We start from the raw sequence: 18663 nt of genomic DNA, 5'->3' as shown, positions 1-18663 counted from the left end.
TCACCTTAACATTCCATTCCTTGAGGCACTAACTCAGATGCCTAAACACGCGAAGTTCCTCAAGGATATCCTTTCGAATAAGGAGAAGCTTGCTGAGGTCGCTTCCATCTCGCTGAGTGCTAGTTGTTCTGCTGTCTTACAGAGGAAATTACCGGAAAAGATGGCCGATCCAGGGAGTTTCACGATTCCCTGCATCTTGAGTGATGATACGGTTATTCATGTACTGGCCGATCTCGGTGCCAGTATTAATCTCATGTCGTATTCTGTGTATCGCAAGCTGGGTTTAGGTGAACCGAGGCCTACCAGGATGAGTATCCAGCTTGCTGATCGTTCTGTGAAATACCCTCGAGGGGTGGTCGAGAACATGCTAGTTCGTGTCGACAAGTTCATCTTCCCGGTGGACTTTGTCATTCTGGACATGAACGACGATGATAGCGTACCGCTGATTCTAGGCCGACCATTCCTTGCCACTGCACAGGCGTTGATCGACGTCTGCGAGGGTAAGTTAATTTTGAGAGTTGGGGATGAGAACGTTACCTTTGACGTTCGACAGTCATTGAAACATCCCAAGTCTGCTGATGACTCCATATACTTTATCGATACCATCATGGAGCATGTTGGGGAGTTTTTCAGCGAGATCTGTGGAGGATCTACCTCCGACACTCAGATTCTCGATAGGGACATTTCGGAGATTGAGATGGTTGCCCTGACCGATCAGTCAACAGAAGATGACGCCGAGTCACATCACCCTGATTCTGAAGTGTCCGCTGAGATCGTACGTGACGATCCGATGGACCAACCTTCTGTCGAGAGCCACCCTCCCTTCTTAGAGCTTAAGGATTTACCTGCCCATCTGGAGTACGTGTTTTTGGATGTGGAGAGGAAGTTGCCGGTTATTGTCGCATCTGCTTTGACGGAGGTCGAGAGAGAGAGATTGTTAAGGGTGCTTCGAGAGCACAAGGAGGCCATTGCATGGAAGATTATCGACATCAAGGGAATCAACCCTTCATTTTGCACGCATAAAATCCTCATGGAGGATAATTATAGGACTGTCGTTCAGCCGCAGCGGCGGCTTAATCCGAAGATGCAGGAGGTCGTGAAAAAAGAGATCATCAAACTCCTTGATACGGGGATCATTTTCCCCATTTCCGATAGTTCGTGGGTTAGTCCAGTCCAAGTGGTTCCCAAAAAGGGTGGCATGACTGTCGTCACCAATGAGAGGAATGAGCTCATTCCCACTAGGACTGTGACCGGTTGGAGAGTCTGCATCGATTACCGCAGACTGAATGAGGCCATGAGGAAAGACCACTTTCCTCTACCTTTCATTGATCAGATGTTGGAGCGTTTGGCAGGTCAGCAGTACTACTGCTTTCTGGACGGTTTCTCCGGGTACTTTCAGATTCCTATTGCTCCCGATGACCAGGAGAAAACCACGTTTACCTGCCCATACGGTACGTTTGCTTATCGATGTATGCCATTCGGACTGTGTAACGCTCCAGCCACATTTCAGAGGTGCATGGTGGCTATATTTCATGACATGATCGAGGACTCCATGGAGGTGTTCATGGACGATTTTTGTAACGATTCCGACGAAACCCGGTATACCCTAACCGGTAGACAATAGTTACGTCATATTTAATGTCGGGTACATGAATTACCATAGTAATTATACGAGAATACATGGTTCACTGTATTGATTGTACGTGAATATATAATTCATCGTATTGAATATGCGATTAATCGATTGATAGTTATTGAAACCCGAACGGATCGAGGGTTCAATTATAGACGATATCTATAATATTTAGTGATTTTATGAAGCACTAATGCATCAGGATAAGTAAAGTACGGCACAGAAAAAGAATTTCGATTTAATGGTACGTCGGTACATTAAACGAAACCTTCAATACCAAACCGAGCAAGAGACGATCGATCAAGCCGAAAAAGATGCGCAATTATTAATGATATGATGTTTTAAGTTAATAAATGTCATGGTTTAAGTTTTTAAAGTTTTTAAATCGGTTTTATATAAATTTCATTTTTAAGCCGAAAACGACCGTTTTAGCCTCGTTTTAAGCCGAATTAAACATTTAACCGAAAAACGAAATGAACCAGATTATCCAAAACATTATCCGGATTGCGAATATCCAAATGAGTGGCTAGAATTGAAGAAGTGGGTCCCACCCCACCTCCTCCTAATTCCGATCGGACTCCCCCTCCCATATACCCATTCCTTGTTATTTTTTTTAAACAAAAATCTCCACATTCATCCTTCCTCTCCACAAGATCATCTAAAAACCCGAGTTTTTAGCAAGAAAACCGAGGTAAAAACCGAGTTATTTACGTGTTCATCTTCGTTTCTTGAGTTTATTTGCAAGAAAATGAGGTTTCAAAGATGAAAACCGATTCTTGCATGATCAAGTGATGTATACGGGTTATACAAGGGATCTTGGTCCAAGAAAGGAGTTAAACGAACCAAAAACGAATTTTTACGGTTTAATTCTTTGTTTTTGAATCATAACCGAAACTATAGTGTAAGAGGCTTGATCGTGAGTGTAACTTGCTTGGTATTGTGGTATGTTGGTTGTAGGTTCTGTATTTAGTGGTAGATAAGGCGGAAAGACGAGTTTGTAGCTTGTAGTGGCGGAAAACGAATGGTATATTCGGTTTATGTTCGGTATTGGATTTTTGGACAGATTGTGGTAGGTTTAGAGTTAGGTCATGAAATTTTACAGGGATGATCTACACATGAAAATATGAGTTCTGTGAATTTTTGGTAATTTTTGGACAAAGGATGAATATTTGGTGAATTTAATGCTCGGTTTTGGCTAAAAATGGTGAAAAATAGTTAAATATCATGAAAAATTCTGGAGAATTGCAGATAAGATTTTTATATCATGTAAAAGTCAAACACAAAATTTTAGATCAGTTGGAGAAGTCTAAGTAGGCTTTTCGATTAAACGAGTTCTAGGGTTTTCTAGCTCGGTTTTAGTGAAAATGGCATGTAAAAAGAGATTTTGGTTCTGGAAAAATTACAGGGGACTATGTGGATGGCAGGGGTCATCCAGGAAAAATTTGGGATTTTTCTAAGGTCGTTTGGTATTTACGACATATTTAGTGTTTAAATGGTGTTTAAAAATAGATAAATAAATTTTAAATATAAAAAATTAATTCTGGAAATATTTTTATAAAATTCCCCACTGTCAAAAAGTGATTTGTGCAAAATTTCATGATCCGAGATTAAACGGATAATTATTTGTGCAAAAACAAACTTTTAAAGTTTAAAACGCGTAAACCGGTAAAGTTCGCCTAAGCGAGCTGACTGGTGTATAAAAACCCTAAAAATGAACTATTTTCATATAATTGAGATAAACAAGTAAAAATAAATCATCCGAAAATAATTCGGATGATTTAGGTAATTTTATCCGATTTAACGGTTTCCGGTACACTAAAGACGGAAACAGGTCCCGCGGCCAATCGGGGCGTCTAAACCGAGCTCTAATTTCACAACTTTAATTAAATTATCAGTCGACCACTATTTTCGGGTCGTGTGTGACCAAACTCATTTTTGAAACGTAAAAACGGATAACAGTGCTAGGCACGCAAAACGGGAAAAACGACTAATAGTAATTTTGACTAGTGAACTCTAAACGATATCACAATCTGAGTCCGGAGAAGTGTTTCTGGGTTAACATTGCCCCCGGAATGGGTACAGTACTGGGTTAACAGTGTCCCCAGATGTACCGGTTAACACGGTTAAAGATTATATAAACAATAATTGTATAATAACGATCGTAGGGATCATATTACAAGATTGGACGTGTTAACTGATAATGATTGTTGTTACCTGCTTGCATGTGCTAAGGTGAGTTTCACGAGCCCCTTTTTCTGAATTGTTTTTAAATATTTTCTCGGGGCGGAAGCATGTTACTACTGAAATGTTTAAGTACATACTGAACGCATGGATTTGCGTGTATTTATAAATATTTGATTGTACGGGAATCGTACGGAATGGGTACAGTACTGGGTTAACAGTGTCCCCAGATGTCCCTAGAAGTGTTTCTGGGTTAACATTGCCCCCGGAATGGGTACAGTACTGGGTTAACAGTGTCCCCAGATGTCCCTAGAAGTGTTTCTGGGTTAACATTGCCCCCGGAATGGGTACTGTACTGGGTTAACAGTGTCCCCATATGTCCCTAGAAGTGTTTCTGGGTTAACATTGCCCCCGGAACGGGTACAGTACTGGGTTAACAGAGGTTTCACTTGTGGGCTCAGCATAATTACATCGATAATATTATATTTTGATAATGATTTATCATGGTTTATTCAAATTGTGAAACTCACCAACTATTCGTAGTTGACCCGTTTTCTCACATGCTTTTCAGGTACAATTAAGATGAAGTGATTGCTTACGTGCTAAGTGCTTGATGTGTGTAAGATTTGCGTGTGGAATGTTATGATACATTATATTAAATAGGATTATATATCGTATTGTATGATGTGTGTATCACCTAGACGGTAACGAAATATGAGATAATGTAATTTGAAGTATATTAATGTATTCAGTTTTCTTTATAAACAATGTGGTTGATATCAGAGGTGTCTGTTGCATCCCGTTTACGTTTCCGCTGCGGTTACGGGGTGTTACAGAAGTTGGTATCAGAGCCATTGGTTATAAAGAATTAGGATGTCTTTAAAAGATACCTAAAATATAACCAGTAGCTCAAGTATTATAGGATCTGAATATCCACTAATAATTTATAGTGACGAGATCTGGATGAACTTGGATGGACAAGTGAGTTATTATGGTCCGGAACATAATAACAGACTTGTCCGCACGAGGGAATTCAGGGGAAGTCACGGGGTACATTAATAGGTAAAAATGGCAACATATGTGTAAAGTATATAATATTATTTATACGTGCTAATGTGTATATATATATATGTACATATCTTGTGGGTAAATGCATTGAGAAATAGGACCCGGATAAGGAACCGGGGGATGAAATAATAAAAAGTACCGAGGATGCTGAAATTTCTAGAGCATCGGTTGATGATAAGTCTGACTTATCGGGCCATAGTTATGATAGTACCAAGTTAGATCTCCCGTTTGACATTAACCAGAAATATCTAGTAACCGTCACCCTCAACCAAAATTGATAAATCCCTTACCCTACCAACACCGATACCGTATATACTAATAACCCCCTATGTTCACCCGAACCGCCGACCCTCACGTACGGACGGACCTGTACCTGAACCCATTCTTATTCCATTAAGGTAAATAAATAAATAAATAAAATAAAATAAAATAAAATAAAAAATAATAATAATAAATTTGATAATAAATGAGCAGATTAAAATAATATATAGAAATATATATGTGTATTTCTCACTCTCAAACATATGAGACACACCACCTCTAGATCGAGAATTACCGATTTTAGAGAACCTAGAACGCCTGAGGACAATGACTGAGCAAGTAATAGAGTTTCCCATAATAGTAATTGATAATATTTGAGGGCAACATGGGTTGCACGATTACCTTGAACCTTGCAGCTCCCTATGTTATCCTTACATCCGTTAGATGCCTATACCCATGTATACTCGAATAGAATGATTTCCCATACATAAAGAGGTGTTGGAATCATTATAGCATAGTTGGTTGTTCGTTCGTAGGTGGTATACCGTGTATGCCAGATATACAAATCGACACGGATATTATAACTCCGTGGTACGTAATCGTTTGGTGCTCACGGTGAGCATGTATCGGTTATGCTGACATGCAGAAGGATATTAAAATCAAGCATATTAAACATTAATCTTTGTTGAGAAGGATCTATATGTCAGTTGGTGACAAGGGTTATGAAACATATTTAAACGTTAACCGACATCAGGTTAAGTCCATATGTTATTATATTTGTGGGACATATATACTAGATACCGGTATGTGTAATATGTATGATAATATTTGGTGTGTATGTGTACCTGTTGTTATGATTGAGCTGGTAACGAGTTATACGGTGAGATTAGTATTGATTACTGCGTACAGGATGAGTACGGCAGAATGACATAAAAAGAGTAACTCCAATGATGGAGATTGATATGATTCAGTTGATTGCTCAAAGATAGCAGATGATGATACCGAATGTTGTATCACAGATCACTGCTAGTGTTGATGCAAATGTGATCGCAGAATTATAGATCGAGCAATCACATGATTATGAATATTTCAATTCTTAGTGTTATTACTAAGAGTGATAATGTCCCACCGAATACTCTTATGACTACAAGTATTAGTTATAAACTAAACATGAATAGTAGTCGTAATGAATTAGATCCGGTATGAAGGATATGTTTGTTGGTTGTGTTAAGGAAATTATTAATAGTTTACTGATGGTAAAGGGAGGAATAGATTAGTGAGTGGATAGAAAAGATCGAAATGGTTAAGGATATTGGTAAGAGTCTAGAACATTGTGTGGTGAAATATGCTACAGATATGTTGGTAGATTATGTTGTATCGTGATGGAACACGATGGTACAAAATTATAGTTAGAAAATTTCTACTCGGATGATATGGTCAGAATTTAAAATTCTTGTGCTAGAGCACTTTTATTCGAGTAATTAAGTTCAGAGATTGGAAACTGAGCTATGGAAAATAGAAATGTTGTGTGCTGATCACTTAGAACACGCTAATCGTTTGAAGGAATTGTCATGTCTGGTAACATGGCTAATGACCCCTGAAACTAAGCGAAGTGAGCGCTATATTGGGGACTAACTCCATCGATAAGGAGTATAGTCAATCCTGTAAAATAAACAACCTTTGGAAGGTTGTGTCACAAGCCAGCATTGATATATTTGACTCTATGGGAAGCGGACTGGAAGGACGTTAGGTGAGACGTCGAGTGTTAAAGAAGAGAAATGATAAAGGTGTAGTGCAAGATAGGCTTTCGAATAAGTAGGTATGTCCTACAACCCAGAATTATACCAAGACTAGTTCTGGTGTGAAAACATGAACCGCATGACGGGTCCTTCCCTAAATGTGGAAAATATGGTTAACGACAGGAAGAAGAATGTCGAGTGATAGTAGGCCACAGGTGTGGTAACGATGGACGTAATGCCCTAATTGTAGAACCAATTGAAGCCATGTGAACCGGCAACCCCAACCCATTCGTGTACAACCACTCCGAACCCAACAGCTTCAATAACAATCCATCCAAAGAAAGCAAATTATGCCAAACAGTTGTACTTGCTATGAATGTGGCAGTACAGAACGTTCCCAGAGAAATTGCCCAAAGTTGAACCAAGTTGTCGTTGGAATACGAACCTCATGACAAGCATCAACCTCTGATCAAGCAAGTAGCCGTGCTTTTGTGAGTAATTCGAATAAAGCACGTCATGATCCAAATGTGGTATTAAGTATGTTGTAGTTTTAAATCAATAGGCTTCAGTGATATTTTTACGGTCGCCGATAGAAGTTAGTTCCTGTTAACCTCCTACCCTTTGGAAAGATACCGATTAGTGAAACTATAGAACCCTATACTGTAGAATCGCTAGCGGTAAATCCCTAATGGTTAACTAAATTGTTCGGAATTGTCCTATTATTCTGAACGATTAACCTTTCCTTATTGACCTACGACCAGTAAAGTTAAGAAGTTTTGACGTAACAGTTAACATGGATTGGCTAATTCAACATGAAGCTGAAATCAAATATGAGAAGAAGATGATTAGAAGCTCTCTTTCGGACGATGAAGCGATTAGACACAGAGAAAAGTATTTAAAAGAAAACATATAGAAGATGTTTCGGTGATACGTAAATATCCAGAAGTTTTCCCAGAAGAACTTCCTGGATTACCGCCAACCCGACAGGTCGAATTCAGAATCGATTTAATACCTCAAGCTGGCCCTGTTGCTAAAGCACCCTACCGACTTGCACCGTCCGAGATGCAAGAATTATCCAATCAGTTACAAGAATTGTTGGATAAGGTTTTATACGACCTAGTTAGTCACCATGGGGTGCACCAGTGTTATTTGGGAAATGAAGGACGGAAGTGTTAGGATACGTATTGATTAGGGAGAATTGAATAAAGTGACGATCAAGAATAGGTATTCACTTCTTCGAAGTAAATGATCTGTTTAACCAACTGCAAGGGGCGATTTATTTTTAGAAAATTGATCTTAGATATAGTTATCACCAAATGAAAATTCCAAGAGGAGGACGTTGCAACAACAGCGTTTTGGACTCGTTACGGCCATTATGAATTCTTATTTATGCCGTTCGGGCTAACAAATGCGCCGGCAGTGTTCATGGAACTCATGAACCGAGTCTGTAAACTTTATTTTGACAAATTTGTCATAGCATTCATTGATGATATTTTGATATATTTACAACGTAAAGAAGAGCACGAACGACGTTTAAGGAAAATTGTGGAAGTGTTAAAGCAAGAGGAGTCGTACGCGAAGTTTTCGAAATGTGATTTTGAGTACAGAAAGCATAATCCCTTGGTCATGTTGTAAAGCAACAAGGATTTCACATAAATCCAAATAAGATAGAAACCATTAAAATTGGCAGTCACCCAAGGCGCCAAAGGAAATGCGCCAAATTTTAGGACTAGCCGGAGACTACCAGCGGTTTATTGAAGAATTTTTAGCATTACCCAACTCATAATCCTTTGTACGACGCAAATGTACAAATTTTATAGATGAGAAGAGACCGCAGTCTCATATTCAACGAAGATGGGTCGAGTTGTTAAGCGATTATGACTGTGATATCCGTTATCACCCCGGCAAGGCTAACGTCGTAGCCGATGCCTTGAGTAGGAAAGATCGGGTTAAGCCATTGCGAGTGCGAGCGCTGGGGATGATAGTCTAGTCGAACCTTTCGGACCTGATTCGAGTCGCTCAACGTGAGGCGTTGAAAGAGGAACAATTGGAAAAGGAGGGACTTTACGGCAATGAGAAGAATTTCGAACAGCGCGTGGACGAAATTCTCTACTTCAAAAATCGGGTTTGGATCCCGACCCTACATGACCTTCGTGAATTAATCGTGGACGAAGCGCATAGATCGAAATATTCCATACATCCGGGATCGGATAAGATGTACAAGGATGTGAAGGAGTTCTACTGATGGCCGGGTATGAAAAAGGATATAGCAACGTATGTCGGTAAGTGTACGACTTATGCAAGAGATAAGGCTGCACACCGAAAACCCTGGGGAACGCCACAACGACAGAAAATTCACCAATGATAGTGGGAATAAATTACAATGGATTTCGGGACGCAAATTCCCAAGGTATATCAAAGGCATGATGTAAATTGGGTAATCGCGGATCGATTAACCAATCCTCACATTTCATCCCAATCCATGACGATTACCACAATGAATTCTCGCCCAAATTCATGATGGTGAAATGGTATCTCGTCGTGGAGTACCATTTTCAATTATCTCAGATCGAAATAGTCATCCTACTCCCATTATTGGAAGGCGGGGAAGGAAGCATCGAGAGCTTGAAGCTTTCTATGGGTGAAGTAATTATCACCAATTTGTTAAACTGAAAATGGGCGTCACTCAAACCATAAGATTTGAATTGATTCGAGAAACAACCAATCGGATTTATTATATTTAAAGATAAGTTGAAAGCATCGCGAGATTGGCAAAGGATTTATGCCAACATTCAAAGGAAACCATTGTCACTGGAAGGAGGTGACAAGGCATTTTTAAGGCATCACCTTAGAGAGGTGATATGAGGTTTGGCAAAACCGAAAATAGCTCCTTAATATATTGGACCTCATGAGACTATCTCCATGATTGGTCATTTAGTTTATCGATTAAAGTACTCCAGGGGCTAAGTACTATACATGACGTTTTGCCATGTATACGGATTGAAAAGTACCTAAGCGATGAGGCAACGAAAGTACCAGTAATGGAGGTACTCATAGAAGACATGCTTGATATGATAAATAATTCCGTAGAAATAGTAGACGGGAAAACTAAACAGTTTGAACATACCAAGCTTTATTGATTAAGATTAAGTGGAATTCACAGCGAGGATCAGATTATACCTGGTAACGCGATGGTGAATTATGAAGGAAAAACCCCCACCTTTCTTTCGGAAGGGTATAGTGGGCATGTAAAATTTCGAGGACGAAATTTCTTAACGGGGGGAGAATGTAACGATTCCGACGAAACCCGGTATACCCTAACCGGTAGACAATAGTTACGTCATATTTAATGTCGGGTACATGAATTACCATAGTAATTATACGAGAATACATGGTTCACTGTATTGATTGTACGTGAATATATAATTAATCGTATTGAATATGCGATTAATCGATTGATAGTTATTGAAACCCGAACGGATCGAGGGTTCAATTATAGACGATATCTATAATATTTAGTGATTTTATGAAGCATTAATGCTTCAGTATAAGTAAAGTACGGCACAGAAAAAGAATTTCGATTTAATGGTACGTCGGTACATTAAACGAAACCTTCAATACCAAACCGAGCAAGAGACGATCGATCAAGTCGAAAAAGATGCGCAATTATTAATGATATGATGTTTTAAGTTAATAAATGTCATGGTTTAAGTTTTTAAAGTTTTTAAATCGGTTTTATATAAATTTCATTTTTAAGCCGAAAACGACCGTTTTAGCCTCGTTTTAAGCCGAATTAAACATTTAACCGAAAAACGAAATGAACCAGATTATCCAAAACATTATCCGGATTGCGAATATCCAAATGAGTGGCTAGAATTGAAGAAGTGGGTCCCACCCCACCTCCTCCTAATTCCGATCGGACTCCCCCTCCCATATACCCATTCCTTGTTATTTTTTTTAAACAAAAATCTCCACATTCATCCTTCCTCTCCACAAGATCATCTAAAAACCCGAGTTTTTAGCAAGAAAACCGAGGTAAAAACCGAGTTATTTACGTGTTCATCTTCGTTTCTTGAGTTTATTTGCAAGAAAATGAGGTTTCAAAGATGAAAACCGATTCTTGCATGATCAAGTGATGTATACGGGTTATACAAGGGATCTTGGTCCAAGAAAGGAGTTAAACGAACCAAAAACGAATTTTTACGGTTTAAATCTTTGTTTTTGAATCATAACCGAAACTATAGTGTAAGAGGCTTGATCGTGAGTGTAACTTGCTTGGTATTGTGGTATGTTGGTTGTAGGTTCTGTATTTAGTGGTAGATAAGGCGGAAAGACGAGTTTGTAGCTTGTAGTGGCGGAAAACGAATGGTATATTCGGTTTATGTTCGGTATTGGATTTTTGGACAGATTGTGGTAGGTTTAGAGTTAGGTCATGAAATTTTACAGGGATGATCTACACATGAAAATATGAGTTCTGTGAATTTTTGGTAATTTTTGGACAAAGGATGAATATTTGGTGAATTTAATGCTCGGTTTTGGCTAAAAATGGTGAAAAATAGTTAAATATCATGAAAAATTCTGGAGAATTGCAGATAAGATTTTTATATCATGTAAAAGTCAAACACAAAATTTTAGATCAGTTGGAGAAGTCTAAGTAGGCTTTTCGGTTAAACGAGTTCTAGGGTTTTCTAGCTCGGTTTTAGTGAAAATGGCATGTAAAAAGAGATTTTGGTTCTGGAAAAATTACAGGGGACTATGTGGATGGCAGGGGTCATCCAGGAAAAATTTGGGATTTTTCTAAGGTCGTTTGGTATTTACGACATATTTAGTGTTTAAATGGTGTTTAAAAATAGATAAATAAATTTTAAATATAAAAAATTAATTCTGGAAATATTTTTATAAAATTCCCCACTGTCAAAAAGTGATTTGTGCAAAATTTCATGATCCGAGATTAAACGGATAATTATTTGTGCAAAAACAAACTTTTAAAGTTTAAAACGCGTAAACCGGTAAAGTTCGCCTAAGCGAGCTGACTGGTGTATAAAAACCCTAAAAATGAACTATTTTCATATAATTGAGATAAACAAGTAAAAATAAATCATCCGAAAATAATTCGGATGATTTAGGTAATTTTATCCGATTTAACGGTTTCCGGTACACTAAAGACGGAAACAGGTCCCGCGGCCAATCGGGGCGTCTAAACCGAGCTCTAATTTCACAACTTTAATTAAATTATCAGTCGACCACTATTTTCGGGTCGTGTGTGACCAAACTCATTTTTGAAACGTAAAAACGGATAACAGTGCTAGGCACGCAAAACGGGAAAAACGACTAATAGTAATTTTGACTAGTGAACTCTAAACGATATCACAATCTGAGTCCGGAGAAGTGTTTCTGGGTTAACATTGCCCCCGGAATGGGTACAGTACTGGGTTAACAGTGTCCCCAGATGTACCGGTTAACACGGTTAAAGATTATATAAACAATAATTGTATAATAACGATCGTAGGGATCATATTACAAGATTGGACGTGTTAACTGATAATGATTGTTGTTACCTGCTTGCATGTGCTAAGGTGAGTTTCACGAGCCCCTTTTTCTGAATTGTTTTTAAATATTTTCTCGGGGCGGAAGCATGTTACTACTGAAATGTTTAAGTACATACTGAACGCATGGATTTGCGTGTATTTATAAATATTTGATTGTACTGGAATCGTACGGAATGGGTACAGTACTGGGTTAACAGTGTCCCCAGATGTCCCTAGAAGTGTTTCTGGGTTAACATTGCCCCCGGAATGGGTACAGTACTGGGTTAACAGTGTCCCCAGATGTCCCTAGAAGTGTTTCTGGGTTAACATTGCCCCCGGAATGGGTACTGTACTGGGTTAACAGTGTCCCCATATGTCCCTAAAAGTGTTTCTGGGTTAACATTGCCCCCGGAACGGGTACAGTACTGGGTTAACAGAGGTTTCACTTGTGGGCTCAGCATAATTACATCGATAATATTATATTTTGATAATGATTTATCATGGTTTATTCAAATTGTGAAACTCACCAACTATTCGTAGTTGACCCGTTTTCTCACATGCTTTTCAGGTACAATTAAGATGAAGTGATTGCTTACGTGCTAAGTGCTTGATGTGTGTAAGATTTGCGTGTGGAATGTTATGATACATTATATTAAATAGGATTATATATCGTATTGTATGATGTGTGTATCACCTAGACGGTAACGAAATATGAGATAATGTAATTTGAAGTATATTAATGTATTCAGTTTTCTTTATAAACAATGTGGTTGATATCATAGGTGTCTGTTGCATCCCGTTTATGTTTCCGCTGCGGTTACGGGGTGTTACAGAAGTTGGTATCAGAGCCATTAGTTATAAAGAATTAGGATGTCTTTAAAAGATACCTAAAATATAACCAGTAGCTCAAGTATTATAGGATCTGAATATCAACTAATAATTTATAGTGACGAGATCTGGATGAACTTGGATGGACAAGTGAGTTATTATGGTCCGGAACATAATAACAGACTTGTCCGCACGAGGGAATTCAGGGGAAGTCACGGGGTACATTAATAGGTAAAAATGGCAACATATGTGTAAAGTATATAATATTATTTATACGTGCTAATGTGTATATATATATATATATATATATATATATATATGTACATATCTTGTGGGTAAATGCATTGAAAAATAGGACCCGGATAAGGAACCGGGGGATGAAATAATAAAAAGTACCGAGGATGCTGAAATTTCTAGAGCATCGGTTGATGATAAGTCTGACTTATCGGGCCATAGTTATGATAGTACCAAGTTAGATCTCATGTTTGACATTAACCAGAAATATCTAGTAACCGTCACTCCCAACCAAAATTGATAAATCCCTTACCCTACCAACACCGATACCGTATATCCTATTAACCCCCTATGTTACGCGCAGTCATCTAGGTATAAGGAGCGGACGAAGGAACTGCACGATAGGAAGTTGAAGGGTAACAAACAGTTCAAGTGTGGGGATTTGGTTTTATTGTATAACTCCCGGTTAAGGTTATTCCTGGGAAAGTTGAGATCCCGTTGGTCGGGACCGTTCACGGTCACTGAGGTCTTCCCTTATGGAACTGTTGAGATAGAAGATAAAGGCGGGAAGTTTAAGGTGAATGGTCACAGAATGAAGCACTACATTGGAGATCCGGTAACTGATCAGACGGTCGAGGTATTCTCCTTGACGCGCTCTCCGAGACTTAGATGCGATGGATGCACACTCGGGATCTTGCCCGAGTTGTAGAGTTTGTACTTATTTTATTTGTGTGATGCTATTTGTTTTCTTTGTTTTGTCTATTTCAGGTTGTTCCAAGATGAAACCGCTTGTACTCAATCTCCTTTCGAGTCGGTCGATTTAAGGAGTATCCTATATATATATAAAAAATAATAAAAAAAAATAAAAAATCATAAAGATCAAAAATACAAAAATATGTTTATTTCTTTATGTTTTTGTTTTCCGTATTGTACGCCGCTACATGCGAGCGAGTTTGAGTTTTGCAGGCTATATTATGCGCATAGTAGCTATGGTGGCGTTTTGGAACAGGTTATCCCGAGGTTACGGCCGCGAATGAAATGCTATACGGTCGTTTGGATACTATTCAGCTGTTGAAGATTCTGCACACAAACCAGGGGAGTAACTCGTTCTTTGTTTTAGTCTTGTATACTTTATTTTTATTTTCTGTTTTATTTTTATTTTATTTTTATTTTATTTTATTTCTTTTCCTTATACTCATCGAGGACGATTTTGTTCTAAGTGTGGCGATGGGGTTTATTTTACTTAGTTGTAGAAAAAAATTTTGAAAAAAAAAAAAAATAGTCCCTTGAAATTTGTTTTCTCTACGTTAAACAGGAGATGATATTATTACCGAGTAGTGGTTATTTTATAACTTCTTGGTGTCTTCAAAATATATATATAATAAATAAGAACAGTGCCCATTAAACCCGCACGTAATGTATGGTAACCAAACGGTTTAGACTCAGTAATCGTGTGTCGGTAGGCTCAGCCTTTAAGAATGAAAGGGAGGTTTGGTTGTTGACCTAATTGAACCTTTTAAATGGCCTGACTTTAGTGGGAAACATCTTAGGGGTTTTGTTTGTTTAACTAAGCTCGTGACAGGACTGGAATGAAAAGCCGGGTCATACTCAAGCCTCGTGTCACATGATCGTCTGTATATTATTTGTATAATCTTTTGTATATGTGTCTATTCCTGTGAAGCTCCGTACTTTGTTGCGCGGTGGCGCAGACCTGAACGTTGATGCTAGCAGAAGACAGTTTTGCTCGGCCCTCTGTTGCGCGGTGGCGCAGACCTGAGCCTTGATGCATTTCTGTGGTTTCGTCCAACATGGTATATAAAAAGTTTTTTAAAAAAAAAACCACCATGAAGGAAACTACTGTCGATCGATCTTGACCAAGCTAGAGTTACTAGGTTGTATATGAGTTGAAATGTTTTAATAATGTGGCAATAGGTTTAAGTCAAGTTGGGGTGGCTCGGCCCGGTAAAACCATAATGGAATTGGTGAAGTGACAGCAAGGCTTTTAGGTGTGGGTTCCACTTAGTCATACAAATTAATAGAATTGTCACGCCTTATTTGCCTCGGTAAGTATTAGGGGCATGGGTTTAAAGTGGACAGCAATACCGGTAATCGACCTGATCTAGCTTATTAGGTGAAAGTTGGAAGGGGTAACAGATCACTTGTTCTAATACTTTAAAAAAAAATATTAATAATAATAATAAATAAATAAAACCAAGAGTTGTCGGTTAAAACTCGGATATGATCCTGTGTAGTATTCTTTTTCAGAGACGAAAAAGTCTTAAGTGTGGGGATATTTGATGTGTTGTAAAACACACGTCTTTTCCGCGCTTTTTATCTACGTATTATATTATATTTTATATGTTTTTACTTGATTTATATAGGTTTTACGTAAGTTTAATAATATTGTAGGTTATGGCTTGAAAGAAAGAAAGAAACCGAGCTTTTTCGAGCATTCTACGGGCCTTTTTACGCATACAAGTTCAAGACAAAGCTCAAGGCCCGACCCAAATGCATCAAGGAGGCCCAAGTCTTACCCTAATATCATAATATAAAAAGAAAAAAAAAACACGTGAACAGTAGCCGCGGCCGCTGCTACAGTAGCCGCGATCGGCCAGCATAAAGAACAAGCAAAAATCTTTTTTTCGGCTAGGGTTTGGAGCTTGTGGTGGCTAGGGAAGGAAGAAGGAAGCAAGTGCAAGCCTCAGGAGCATTCACCATCATTCTATATTTTACATTGTTCATCATCTTTTTATACTTGTTCAATTGATTTCATAGTTTTGCAATTGTGTTAGAGATTGACTTGTTTATGATTGCTATTGATTGTTGGATGATTGTTAAGATGATTGGTATGAGTTTAATGATGTGTTTATTAATTATTAATGGCTGTCCAAAAAATATGAGAGGCTAATCTTGCTAGTTCTACCTAGGAATGATGATTATTGTTAGGTTTTGATAGGTTTTATGGATTGTTTGATTAATAGAGTTGAATTGCTATTGTAAAGTTTGATTTAGACATGAAATAGGTTGTGTTTAAGGGCTGGAATTATTAGTTAATTTATTGCATAAACCCCGTGTGTTGATTGATTAGTTTTGTATTGATTGATCGGTGCATTGTTTGATTCTAGACTTTGTGTTTAGGGTTTGTTTGCGGTAGGAACAACCGTAGGGTTTTGTTGCATGATTATTTGGTTAAAGTACAGCGGTTAAACACCTTCCTTGAGACCGAGAGGTGATAGGGAGTTAGGGTTGTCTTATTGCCTTTGCATGCTAGAATAAGGATTGCGCGAGAGCGAGTTCGTTTCTTGTCAGGTTTAGGTGTTTGAGCGACTGGTTGATTTATTTTGGTTTAAGTTGAATTGTTCCTCTATCCTTGGTTGTGTAGTATTCATTGCCATTAGGGTCGAGTGTTGGTGAGACCGAGAGGTAATCCTTCATTAGAACACGTTAGCAATTGTTTACCGGTTTGGTCTTTTTAGCCGATTTTGAGTAGTTTAGGCTTGTTGTGTGAGACCGAGAGGTAATCCAGTGAGCCCGAGCGATCCTTAGTCGTGTCATCATTAGGGACCGGTGTCTTGATATCATTCAATCCATTAGCTTGTTAGACCTACAATTTGATTCAGACCTAGGTAGACGTTTTTCTCCATCCTAGGTTAACACAGTTAGTTTTCCGTTAAGTTTTCTATTTTTGGTAAGTTTTGTTAGTTAATTCAGTTAGTTCAGTTAAGTAAGTAAAAATCAAAAATCAATTAAATATTATTCTAAGGTAGGTCTTGTCTAGGGTTAGTAATCGTTAGCGTCTTACGTGTCCACGTGTTCGATACTCGGACTTCCTAGGTCTATACTACTTGCGATCGGTACACTTACCGGTTGTGTATGGTTTTAGGATTTTCGTTTTATATTTATTGCTTAGTTGTGAGGGTCATTATTATTGGGTCTTTAGACATGCATCATCTAACGAACCCAAATGAATATGGTTTTTAAGTATGATATACTACATATACCTAGGAGGATTTTGGTGCAAAAACCTCACTCAAAATAGTCCCGGAAAAGCTCAATTGGACAGCCACCCGGTTAGCCTACAACAAGCCATTAATCGATCAATACGCGTGTTATAACAACCAATTATGGTGTAAAAGACCTGGGGAATCGTAGTACTAACCTTTAATTGATGTTTTACGCTCACGACTTGGCCGGAAAAAGAAAAATCGCAGGGGGGGGTGAGTTGCGCCGATCGGACAACAAGAGTGGGGTTAGGGTTTTCTTTTTTTTTATGATATAAAATAATAAGTTTCGTTCTAGCCCCTCCAAATTGAAGTATATGGCATCTTGGAAGAAAAGTTAAACGATTAAACGTACCGGGATGACGTAAAGGCTTCTGAGAAACGTCGGTTAATTTCCGAGAATTATACATACTCTACAAGCTTTAAATCTTTGAACCGAGAATTAACGGGTGTTACATGGTGAGAGAAAACACACAAAGAAACCCCAGTTTTAAACACAACGTAAGTGGGTTTAAAGATTAAATTAGTTAGGTTGTAAGAGATTATATTAAGTGGGTTTTTGAGATTAAGGAGAAAAACTAAATGCCTTCCTATCCTTCTTAGAAAAATCAAACTTTTTATTTGATCTCAATCCTAGGTTAGTTTGGATATCCTTTAGGGTTTGTTTGTTATAAGGTAATAGATTGAACGAATGAATGGAAAGGACGAATGAATGAAACGGATCACTACCATTACATTGTAATGTTTGGTTACCCGATGTAAAGGAAATAAACTATGCCAGGTCTAGCCAACGGAAATAAACTATGCGAGTTCGTTTCTTGGTTACCCGGTTTCGAACAAGATGAAGAACAAACAGTGCCGAAGACACAAGATTCGAAGACTCGTGCCAGGTCTAGCCAACGTAAAAAAGACGGTGAGAGAAAACACACAAAGAAACTCCCCGGTTTTAAACACAACGTAAGTGGGTTTTTAAGATTAAACTAAATTCGTTTTAGAGATTAAATTAAGTGAGTTTTTGAGATTAAGGAGTAGAACTAAGCACGCTCCTTCTTATCTTTCCTATGAAAATCAAACTCTTTATTTCATCCCAACCCTTGATTTGTTTGGATATCCATTAGGGTCCGTTTGTTTACCCGATGTAAATGAAATAAACTATTATTTTGTGTTGTTTGGTAAGAGAAAAAAGACAA

The 18663-nt window shown here is 38.2% G+C and overlaps 1 pseudogene; it reads right to left on the bottom strand.

Annotated features, from left to right (window-relative positions):
* LOC143548018 (protein ORANGE, chloroplastic-like) overlaps positions 1 to 18663 on the bottom strand; it is a 64598-nt pseudogene that overhangs the window by 44404 nt on the left and 1531 nt on the right.

Source organism: Bidens hawaiensis, unplaced genomic scaffold (genome assembly GCF_021521415.1).
Source record: "Bidens hawaiensis isolate Kalapana, Puna unplaced genomic scaffold, B.hawaiensis_p1.1 tig00014899_1, whole genome shotgun sequence".
NCBI classification, from domain to species: domain Eukaryota; kingdom Viridiplantae; phylum Streptophyta; class Magnoliopsida; order Asterales; family Asteraceae; genus Bidens; species Bidens hawaiensis.
This window is presented reverse-complemented; position numbering and strand designations above follow the sequence as displayed.